Source organism: Buceros rhinoceros, unplaced genomic scaffold, assembly GCF_000710305.1.
Source record: "Buceros rhinoceros silvestris isolate BGI_N320 unplaced genomic scaffold, ASM71030v1 scaffold26232, whole genome shotgun sequence".
NCBI classification, from domain to species: Eukaryota; Metazoa; Chordata; class Aves; order Bucerotiformes; family Bucerotidae; genus Buceros; species Buceros rhinoceros.
The window spans coordinates 26541-38588 of record NW_010397564.1 but is presented as its reverse complement, the minus strand read 5'-3'; the positions used below and the strand labels follow the sequence as shown (position 1 = coordinate 38588).

The following is a 12048-nucleotide window of genomic DNA, read 5'->3' as shown; positions in this document are numbered from 1 at the left end:
TTCCTGCTACTCTGTGTAACGAGCCTGATGCCACAAAATGTACAGTGAAATTCTCGTAGCCAGAGTGGGGCCATGATGGCATCTCTTGTCCTTTTTCCCTTATACTGGCAATATTAGCCACATAGTTAGAAGTTAGAGAACATCTGAAATTGAGGAGAAACGTTTGCTTAAATTATTGAAGTAAAAATATTTTTAAATTATTGTGGTTTATAGTTTTCTCTAGAAAATTAATTGTCAAGTTCAGTATCATAATTAAATTTCAACTTAAAACTTTTTTCTGCATAGCAGATTTATAGCGTAGTCCTGCAACCACATATCACACAGATTCCTGGTCCCCACAACTGTACAGTTTGAAATTAATTTATAAATGAAAAGTGTGGTCTTTTAGGAATATTAAATGAACATCTCATTTGTTTTGATTTTTCAGGGTTAAATATAACAATACTAAAAACCAGGAACAAGAGATCTGAGGTAAGATGGTATTATGTATAAAAGTGAACACTGTTAAAAGTATCAAATGCTTAAAAATGGAAGTACAGAAGTAGCGTAGGTAGTTTCCTCTGCTTAGTCTTAAGTTTTAGGGATGAACATGCAGTATTTTTACATATATTTTATAAATACATACATTATGTTTGCAAATCTTCGGACATATATCAACAATTTGTCAGTGAGATGTTGCATCAGGTATTTTTGAAGGTAAAAGGTTGGAAGTTCAAAAAGATACAAAAACTACTCAAATAGAGAGGGGTAAGTTAAAGTATGTGCATCTTATGTGTTAAACATCTTCAATGTCTAGTTGTGCTAAATGTAAAAAAAACCAAACCAATTTTCTTGTATCGAGTAGTAATTTAAAACTGAAGCTGAACTGAAGAATTGTCTTGATATTAGATGATTCCTGAAATGTATTGTGTTAGCAAATAAAAAATAAAGCATATTTGACATGAAATTTTGTGATAAGAATAAATAGGATTCCTGCAAAACTGTTACACTTACAAAAGAAAACGATTTGGTCTTCATGGCTATTAATTAATAGCCCTTTGTACGTAAGAATCAACTCATTGAATCAGCTGTACGCTTTAGTGAACCCACGACAGAATACAATGGCGTTCCCAGGAAAACAGTAAAGGAAGGTATGGAAGTAGTAGCAAGAGTTCAAAATCCTGAAAAGGGCTACGGAAAAAAACATTTCAAATGGAGGGAAGTGTTTAAGAAAAATAATTCAGCTGACCTCAGTGTGATTTAATACAGCTTAACCTTATGTCTTAGGCTCTGAGCATTCATTTTAATGCCACGCAGACTAGACAAAGCATTCGGAACTGTGAATTTCAAACCCACACGCATTGCTTTTCCTGGCACATCCAAGCCTCAGTTTGCCCTTGGAATGCAAACAAAAATGCCCTGCAGATTGCAGACTGATGCTGAATATAGACATGCAAATGTGTACTCAGAGCATATGACTGTGTGATTATTTCTATTGCAGCCATTTGCATAATAATATACAGTATATTCAAGCTTTTTTTTCTCCATTTCTTATAAAATAAAGAACAGAAATACTATTTTTGGAAAATTATTCTCACTGTTCCTCTCAATAGTCACTACAAAGTATTCTCAGATCGGTTCTCTTTCAGGACAGACTTTGCCTTTCAACTAATGGGGTAGGAAAGAGGAAGGGGGGAATGATAAAATACATCCCCCCCCAACAGACTTGTGTGTTCCCTGCCATATAAAAATGGCCTTTGGTAGCTCTCTGTTTAACTCCACTGAAAGTGAAGTGCAGACTGTGCTCTCTTCCAACGTACTTAAAACTCTGTGACCTAAATCTGTGGCCCAGATAACATGGTTTATGAAATTTTATAAGACTAAACATATTGATGATCTATATTTAGATTTATAATAATGTATTTTAAAACATATAAATAATTTATAAGAATTGTTTTCTCCAAGGATAAAATAGCATTCTGTTAGAGTAATCTAGCTTTTGCTTTTTAAAAATTGCTTACATGGGATCTAGCTCCATCGGGAGTATAATTACTGGTGTCAGCACACTTAGAGAACTTCATCAAAAGCCTTTAAATATCAGCAGAAGAGTGGGGCCCTCATTCAGAGTGCACAGCAAGAAAGAAACTGCCACAGGAAGCCACCACCAGCTTTTGCAATCCTGTAGCAAATATGCCGTACGGCATGAGACATAGTTAATAACTGACAAGATGATTTGGATATGCCGACAAAGCTTATTAGTTTTAAATCATGGAGATTTAAATTTAAATTGTGCCTTATAGCAAAGGATCCCACTTTTTGTACTATGAAATACTTAGAAAGAATTCCAGATGTGAGAAAATTCAGTATGGATGTGAGAATGTATTTTCTCAGGATTTTGGTATTACGATTCGTATTAGGTTAAATATGGGGATGTATAAAAGAATAATCCTTTTCTGATTTTTTTTTCTTAGTCTGCTTGGTTCTTAGTGATTAGATTTTACCTGTAGCTGTTGTGTAGTACATCATTAATGGTTTTTATGGAAATTGCAGTTTCATTTGCCACCAGTGACATTTCAGCGTGTGAGAACAATTCATCTTGCTCCTCTAGAGGATAACATTGTCAATGAAAGCACCAACATCAGAAATATTTTGAACATTATGAACTCTAGTCCTCAGCTTATGAAACCAGTGACTAAATTTTATCAGCATCAGTTAGACAATCTATTAAAAAGGCACACTGCAAAGTCATCAGAGCTTATAGTGGCCACTATTTCAGACAAGTTTAATCCAGTGAAAGAGCTGTACTACTTCAGCACGAGTAACTATTGCAAGAACCCTAGCAACAAAAAAGAAATTCAAAGCCATTTAAAATGGAGGGGAGCTGGTGTGGTTACTAATACAGAAAAGAATGAGCAGAACATAGACCTTATGACCCACGGCAGATTCTATGACGACAGGCATCCTTGCTTGAGCTCAAATAATGCTCTGATAAAGTGTGGAATATTTGCAGCTCAGACAACATTTACGACGTCAAGCAACGGAGGTGCCTGGAGGGCTGACAATAAGGCGAGAAGAGCGAGAAGGCGAGAGAACTGCTGTAGAACTGGCCTAGTAGAAGGAAATACTACAGAGGTGATGCTGGGTTATAGACCACATGAAGATGCTGCCAGTGCGGACTTTGGGCTTGGCAATCATGATTTAGAGTCTTCCTGTAAAAATGAAGAGATAGAGGCCTACCACTCCTTAGAAGATAATTCGGTGGCTGCAGTAATTCCCGGAGGAGAAGTGCAAGATCCTTCTGAAAAGCAAACAGAAAACAACGTTTATCTCTCTGAATTTGAAATGGAAAAAGAAACAATGTCAGAAGCAACTTCAAAAGACCAAAGTGACCTTGTACCTGTTGTTCTCTTTACATTCTCTGAACAAGAACCAGCTGGGGAACCACACACTGCTAAACAACGTGCCTCAGAAAAAAGTGTCATTCATAGCCTGCCTCCTCATGTTACTCAGAGCTTCAACGTTCTTGCTCGCAAAGAAAATGACGAAAGTAAAATAAAGATGAATAGAAATAAATATTCATCAAAATCTAAAATGAGTAGCAAGATAAAGATATCTCAAAACTTAATTGTTTCTGATGAGATTTTCACGAAATGTAATGACAAGAGTCAGATTTTCCCGTCTTTGGAACTGCCACGCAGGGAATCTGAAGTGTCTTCCCGTGAAGTGTGAGAAAAAAAACCCTCTAGCAGACAAAGACCGTTTTGTTCAGAGTGCTCAGAAATGTAAAAAACAAAGTTTCTCCTGCAGCTGCAAAAATGCAGTTATCTCAAAGAAAACTGTCACTCCACTTTCTGTACCATATGCACAGTCTGTTTCAAATTTTGTAGATCTGAAATACAGTGACATGTTCAAGAAAATCAATTCAAATGACAAAGGTCCAGGGATTTATGAAATGTTTGGAACTCCTGTCTATTCCCACAAGCGTGAGCTTGATCAACTCAAGAACAGCTTTTACGGAGATGTTCTGCTCCATCTGGGATATGTGCTGCCAGCACCTGCAGATCTACCTCCACTAAGAGGAGAGAGAGCAGCTGAGTAAGAAATACTGAAAAGAGACCATATTTGAAGCCAAAGAAGACCAGAGCTGTCGCTAAACAACAGCAGAAAGATTTAATGACAAAGAACCAAAGTACAGAGTTGAACGACAGCAACGCAGAGCAAGATAATGTAGTAACAGATTCCGATTTTCAAATAAACACTTCAAGGAGCATGACATTGTTTCAGGAAGACACAGATCACCCGCTTACCTTTTTAGGAGAGCTTTCACAATCAACTAAGCAAAATATTTTTTTTTTCGAATTCAAACTTAGCAACTCTTAAAGAAGTTTCTTTAGACAGTGAGGATATATTGAACCATGAGAGAGCTGCTACCCGTAGCCAGAATCTTCTTCAGTTCAGTGATAAAGATTACACAGAATGTGTGGCTCTAAGCAGCAGTACACGCATGTGTAGCCCAGTGCAGGACACGTACCCCAGTGCAGGGTGGATACGGGTGGCTGCGAAGGCCTGGAGTCGGACCACACCTCCTCCTAGTCTACAAACAAATGTGAAGCATTGTCCTTTTCAGACAGCCTGCAGTGTCAGTCCCGTGCATACACACCTCAGAACAGTGGTTGGACAAATGAGTTGACTCAGCCTTCAGTGATTCAGCCAAAAACTGTTACAAGCCCCAGTTTCCAGACAAGGCAAACCATTTTGTCCTGGGCTCATAATAAGGATGTGACCGATGAGCTGCTTTGTTGTCTGGCCAAAGAATTGCTCATGCTTGAAGAGAAAGACATCAACTCTTCAAGAACAAAAAATACAGGTTCTAAAATGCAAAACCACGTTTCAGTACGATGAATGGAGACAGAGCAATAGCAAATAGTGCTCTAGCGAAGGTAAAATTAATTTCTTGTTTCTTCTAGCTCCTTTGAGTGATGCTTCAGCACAAGTTTGGATGAAAGTAGGAAGCAAGTGCTCGTTAATGATCAAGTCTCTTTTCCTTGGTCTATCTGCCCACTGATTCTTCTGGTGCTCAATTAGGGATACCCACATTAGAGGCTGTGTGTCAGGATACAAGCCAGATGGTATGAAGGCACGACAAGAAGATCTATCAAGGCTTGTAAGATGGGTCAGGGTAAATTGAGACACTGTCGTGAATAAAAAGGAGAGGCTGTTTTAACTGAGGTGCATGTATGAAAACATGCTGGGGCAAGGCAAAAGCTCTTGAGATCTTGACACCTAAGGAACATGAAAAGACACTGCAAATCATTCTTGTATATCTAAAAGGGCAATTTCCTTGAATCTCTGGGTGCAACAAGATACTTTTCTAGCTATGAATTACAACTATTGGCTTATCAGACAGACTTAAGGCTGTTTAATTAATGTTTAATCAAAACATCAAGCTCAGAAGGCTTAGATTCTGGTCCTCAAGTCAGTTAAGAACCTTCATCTAGTAAGGTGCTTACCTGTCAGTACTACTTTTTGGCCCTGGTAGTTTTTTGGTCTATTTAAATTACAAATGTATAAGGAAATTTTTTTTCACTGCATGTTGATGCATTTCCTTATGCTTCTGCAGACACAGGTGCCAATTATACCTCCATTCTCCCTTCTCCTAGGGAGACAAGCTGGAGTAATTATTACCATCTTTCTCAAGTAGTCTCTTCTTCCTGTGATGTCATGTCCAAATTGTTTTTATCAGACTTGGGTTACTTGCGTTACCTAGAGCAAGGCGATAGTCATATTCACCCTTCAGCAAACTGTACCTACATGACAAAACAAAAAGTAGTAAGCAGATATATATCCTGCTCTTCTAAGAGTTCCTTCTGTCTGTCTTCCTGTCCATTGGAAAAGATGTCATGCCATAATCTTCTGCTTACGCACTATTGTGACACAAACTTGAAAATATTTACTGAGTCTTAGTCAGTGTAACAATTGTATCGACAGGCTGGGCTGTGAGGATATGTACTCGTTGACTCAGCAGCACTGGGTTAACAGTGGGACTTGGTGATCTTAAAGCTCTCTTCCAACCAAAACAAGTCTATGATTATATATATATATGAACCTATAAAGAAGAGTCACGCCAGGTAAAAATTACTCCTTATTAAAAATGTATGCATAATATGAAGTCTTTTTATCCCTACCCACACCGACCATCATCTTCCAAGCAGAGTTACAGTAAAGCCCTTTTGGCATCAAATGAAGAAAGTGAGCTGCTAATCTTCGAGGAATCCACTAAATCACCAGGAAGCAGCTTAACTAACAAAGATCCTATCACGTGGACAAGGGATGAAGTCCTAGGAAAGGGAGCCTATGGCACAGTAAGTTAATGTCTGAATATTTTAAGAGATGTGCTGGTGGTCCTCAAGCCACATCTTACCTTATAACCAGCTGTTGTCCTACTCAACAAAGAACTAAAATATTTTGGATTGTATGATAAGGCACCAAACATGACAAACACAAAGACAGCCTTTAAAAAAAATAAGTAGTTTATTTCATGTTTTGTTTTAATAAGTGCGTGTTTCATTGTAGGTATACTGTGGTCTGACAAGCCATGGGCAAGTAATAGCTGTAAAAGAGCTTGTTTTGGATAGCTCAGATCAACTCACTACAGAGAAGGAGTATCACAAGTTCCATGAGGAAGTTGATCTTTCGAAGACAATGAAGCATATCAATACTGTAACTTATTTAGGGACTTGTCTGGAAGGCAACATTTTAAGCATTTTCATGGAGTTTGGTCCTGGTGGCTCAGTTTCTAGTATTACTCATCCTTTTGGTCCATTGCCAGAAATTGTCTTTTGTAAATATGCAAAACAAATTCTACAAGGGGTTGCATATTTACATGACAGTCGTGTGGTACATAGAGATATCAAAGGCAATAAAGTTATGCTCATGCCAAATGGTGTAGTAAAGCTAACAGACTTTGGCCAGGCGCTTAGCTTGGGTAAGACTCAGTGGCACACAGAGTGAGATCCTCAGGTCTGTGCATGGAACTCCGTGCTGGATGGCACCAGAAGTTATAAATGAATCTGGGTATGGAAGAAAATCAGACATCTGGAGTGTTGGCTGCACCGTATTTGAGGTGGCAACAGGAAAACTGCCACTGGCTTCCATGGCCATGTTCTACATTGGGGCCCGCAGAGGACTGATGCCTTCCCTACCTGATCGATCCTCCGCTGCTGCCGTGGGTTTCGTGCATGCATGCTTAGCCAGGTATGTAGATTCGTAACTGAAAAATGACCGGAGAAATGCAGATTGTTTGTACCGCAGCGATTGCTGCTGGGGGCTTGGGTTACCTCTTATATGGTACGTGGGACGGTACTGTAAATGCACGGGGTTTTCAACGTTTCAGAAAAGCCTTTTAATAATAGTGTAGGTAAAAGAGCTTTACTCTAATGTTATAAAACAACCCTCACAAATTCTATTTCTGTAGGTCTTACACTCATCATTTACTTCCCCTGTAATTTTAACGCAGAAACATGGCACCACCGAGGTTTAGACAAGTGTGATGAATTCCTTTGATGTGCCTTGCTGTTCCAATATTGATTTGGCTGAGTCTGGCCTATGTCAGGCCAGCTGTTTTGAGGACAATACTCTAACTGAGAGAGCTTTCACTTAATTCTTACTTTCTGCAGTGGAAAAGTCTGTTATCACTGCCAGTCCAGGAATCATAAAGTTCTCCCTGTAAAACCCCCCAAACACTAGCATTCACCCAGTATAAGAGCTATTTTTGTGGTGTTTGTTTGGTTTTAAACATCAGCTTTGTCCCAGATGTTCAAACAGACTCTCAATTTCAGGAGCTATGTTCCTCACCTCTATGGGTAGTCTTTATAAAATGAATGGCAGCCTTTTACATATCTCTAAAGCCCAGATTTGAGCACTAGAGAGAAGCGTGTCATTTAGTGGGTATGGCAGTGGTCTTGGAGGCAGGAATCCTGACTTCTAATCCCTGGGTTAGAGTTGTTATGGTATGGTTACAGTTCCTGCGGACCATGTAAGAATAACCAGAAAAAACTGTGGACGCCTAACTGTTGGGTAGAAGGAAACATAGAGATATAAAGCATTTACCTTTTCAAATAAAGTATGTAACTTTTGAAAAGTCAGGATGAGCCTGTGGGAGCAAAGTTTTAATGTACGATCATGAGATGTCCTAAATTTCAATGCCTCCCTTATCCCATCTTCCCCATTAGTTTATTATCTAAGAAATCGGAGTCCTTTTTTTTTCTCCAAACTTGGAGGTGAAGAAGCCCAAAGCCCTTGGACTAGCAAGTATTGGAGTTCCAGTACTGTAATTCCGTATGGGCTCCGTAACAGGCATGACATTGATTGGAGATGACAGAACAGTCACATTGACACAGGGTCAAGCATTTAATTGTCACCCTCCTGACGGACATTTTTGGTGCACCTGAAACAGCCACATTAGCCAAGTTATTCAGTTTTTCAAGGAATTTAGAGGAACAAAGAAAGATTTCTGTAATAATAAAATACTTCAGTTCTGTAATTCATAAATTCAGACAGTTGCTTCCCATAAATTCTGCCTTCCTTTCTACTAGTTTTATCCAAAAAATCCCTAAAAATGAGTAATGCCTGGAGAAATGAGGAAAACAAATGAGTGTGTTCGCATTTCAATTGTACAAACAGTTCCATCACAGGCATGCATATTCATTTGATGTGCCGATTTTTTCAAACCCTCCGTGCAGAGATCACCAAGAATGCCCTTCTGCTCTGCAGTTGCTGGACCATCCCTTTGTGACAGGAAGACAGTGAATTTGTCAAAACTCTTGCTAAATGAGTACTTTTCATGTAAAAAATTTTCACTTCTGAAAAAAGATCAGAAGGAACTGGACTTAGAAGTGACAGCAGAAATAACTAAAGAGCAAGTGCATACAAGGAGTCTATTATCAGACAGCGGCGTGATCAAAGCGACAATCCTTTGCAACATCTGTGCTCGCTGGAATGAACATTCCTCCACTGTGGAAGCAGGGCCAGGTTTTGTTGTGTTTGGAGAGCCTTTAAGAGAAAGAACCACACATCATCACCACCACCACGCGACAGGCAAGGTAAGCTGGAATGCTGGTTTGTCTGTGAGAACCCACAGCTCGTGTACTGCTGGCAGAAAGCATTGCAGGTGCCGGGAGCTCTGTGGAAGCTCTGTCAAACTTGTCAGTGAGTCACGAAGCATCCCATAGGAACCGCAGTCCATAAACTGCATCAGCATAAAATGTACGGCAGCTTTGATTGAGCTAGACAGGCCCTTTAATTTTTAGCTGGTGAAAAAAACAAACTAGTTTTTGCATACATGTGTCAGTGCTTTGTTACTAAGGTACCATGTCACTAGGAGATATTGCAGTGATAATGGTAAGAGATACCAAGGGGTTCACAGGTGCATCTTTTTAAAGCTTACATCAAGATTCTTCCCTAGTCTGGCTGGAATGACGAATACAAACGCTGTGACTCTTTTCTCAGTGAAGTAGTGCATTTTATGGACACTTTTGGGTCACAGAATGATTGAGGTTGGAAGGGGTCCCTGGAGATGCTCTAGTCCAATCCCACTGTTCAGGGCAGGGTTGACTACCTGAAGCAGGTTGCTCAGGCCCTTGTCCCGTTGGCTGTGAGTATCACCAAGAATGGAGACTCCACAGTCTCTCTAGGCATCATGTTCCAGCCTTCAGAGTAAAACCGTTTTTATGTCTGTCAAGTTGTGCCTGTTGCCTCTTGTTCTGTCCATGGTAACACTGAAGAGCCTGGCTTTGTCTTCCTTACTGCCCCGCCACGTATTGCTCCACATCATTGGTGTGGATCCTGAACCTACACTTTCATCACGGAGTGGGGTATCTTCTGTGTTCCAAGGGATCTGTTGTACTTCTCACTCTCCTGCTTGCTGATACGGAGCAGCTGTGCACAGCAGCATAACCTTTCTCTTGGTTGCAAGGATTGTGAAATGCTGTTTGACTCACTACAGTCTGCTGCTATTTTTCAATATCCTTAATGTGAAATAGAACAGCAAACTGGATTCTGCATTTTGAACTGTTTTGAGAAACACTTGAGTGAGCACTGTGTAACGAGATGACAGGTAACAGTCTCCATCTGCACTCCAAAAATAATTTTTACAGTTAGTTGGTACAAGTAGCTACTATTGACTGCACAAAATTGAAGAACATCATTATATACTAATAAAACAAACAAAAAAAGAATCAGGTATTAGTATTTAGATTGTTCTCTTTCTGCTAAGTCTTTTTCCTGAGTATTGTTTCAAATTTAAAATTTCAGGGGAATGAGGACACTGGAAACCAAAAATTGTTTTCATCGCATTAAAATGTGGTGAGCCTTATGCCTTTGTGAGCACCTGGGCTCCAGGAAGAGGTGCAGCAAACCTCAGCCCTGCAACTGCTAGGGCCGAGCACTCAGGATTCCAGACCCCGACTTCAGGGGCAGCAGGAACATGAAAATTAGCGGTTTACAAAAAGGAAAGAAGGAAGTTCTAAGTGCTACATAAATCAACTTTCCCCAGAACACTAAACATTTTAGTTACTCAAATAGCTTTCAAAGTGTATTTATTCTGGTAGCCTGACTTCAGAGAGTTGGTCTAAACTTTATAAAAGCAAAGAGAAATCAGTACTTCTAGCAAAATTCTTTATTAGTAGTTTCTGTAGGTATAATGTCACATAACAATGACAGAACATTAGGCCATATAAGAGAAATCCTGACAGCACAGTAATCTTCAAACAGCTAACAGTCCCGTTTTGAGGAATACCGCTTGGTCCTCATGCCAAAACTCCATGGCAACTTCACGTCAAAGGATCTTCACCTTAAAGAACCTGGCAGAACGGCAGGAGGAGCCCTGGCATAGGAACTCCGGTGGGGTGTCCATCATCCCATGGTGTACAGTAATTCTTCCCAGATTAAGGTCGGGTCTCCAACGAAGCTGCAAAGGAAGTATGCGTTTTTATTTAGCTTGAGATGAAACTGAGATGATGGCCATGAGCAGGGAAACACCGGGAATGCTCTAGGACAACTCTCTAGTTAACGAGAAAATGTTGGAACTACAAACCCCCCTCCTTAACGCGTGTTTCTTATAACAGTGTAACAGTTGTTCAAAGTTCTCCAGTACTAAGGTTATTAGGTATTTGCAATTTAAATGTAATGTTTAATCCACCTAATTACACTAAGTCTCCAACTTAAAGGTTTGTAAAACTTGGACCTGAGTTTTAAATCAAAATGTGACAGCCCATTTTTGCTTTTGTTTAACCAGACTTGGAGAACGAGGTGGTTGTTTAAGGCCAGCCCTTGCAGCAAAGCTGGATCACGCTGGAGGACAGGGCAGATGTGATTGCAGCCCAGCCCAGTGCTCAGCACAGCTAAACCAAGAAGTACATTGGTTTAGGGTGCCTGAGGTTGCTTAGCAGAGTCCAGTCTAGTAGAATATTCTATAAACAAGTTTAAATTTGCGTACTTCTTACTTGATGAACAATTAAGATTTTCACAGCAAAATCCGGATAATCCAAATACCTGTAACAAGGTTTCTAATGTAGTAAAAGGAAAGGGTGAGAAAGCTGGAAAACCTTTATTTTCAATGAAAAGTGACTGGGAGAGGAGGGTCACAATTATTTATAACATTTGAGCAGGGCAGGCATTACTGTTCTAAAGAGAACAGTCTTTGTTTCTAAAATCAGTGGAGAACCCGTTACAAAGTACTGCCAAGCAGCAGCAGCAGCGACCACTCAAGATTTGGAGCTCAAGTTTGAGAACCTGGAAATACTCTGACCTTTTGTCATTGTAGGGGATATCGAGTATTTCTTTTACGCAGTAACACTGAAATCTCCGAGCTAGCGCTCAGATCTCAGGAAACTGGAGGGTTCTTCGGCGTATGCCAACCCAGCTGTTTTACACTGGTCTTGAAGTTACAAACAGCGACACGTCATAAAAATTTGCATCTCAAAACACACATATCAGCCTTTCTTCTCAAGGAACCAGACGCTAGACCCAGAAAATCTGGAGTCTTTTGAGATTATTTGGGTTCAAAAGTAG

At 39.9% G+C, this 12048-nt stretch overlaps 1 pseudogene; it reads left to right on the top strand.

The window, feature by feature from the left end:
* The window catches only part of LOC104502347, a 10516-nt pseudogene extending 1729 nt beyond the window's left edge, over nt 1–8787 (top strand).
* The last annotated feature ends 3261 nt before the right edge of the window (nt 8788–12048 follow it).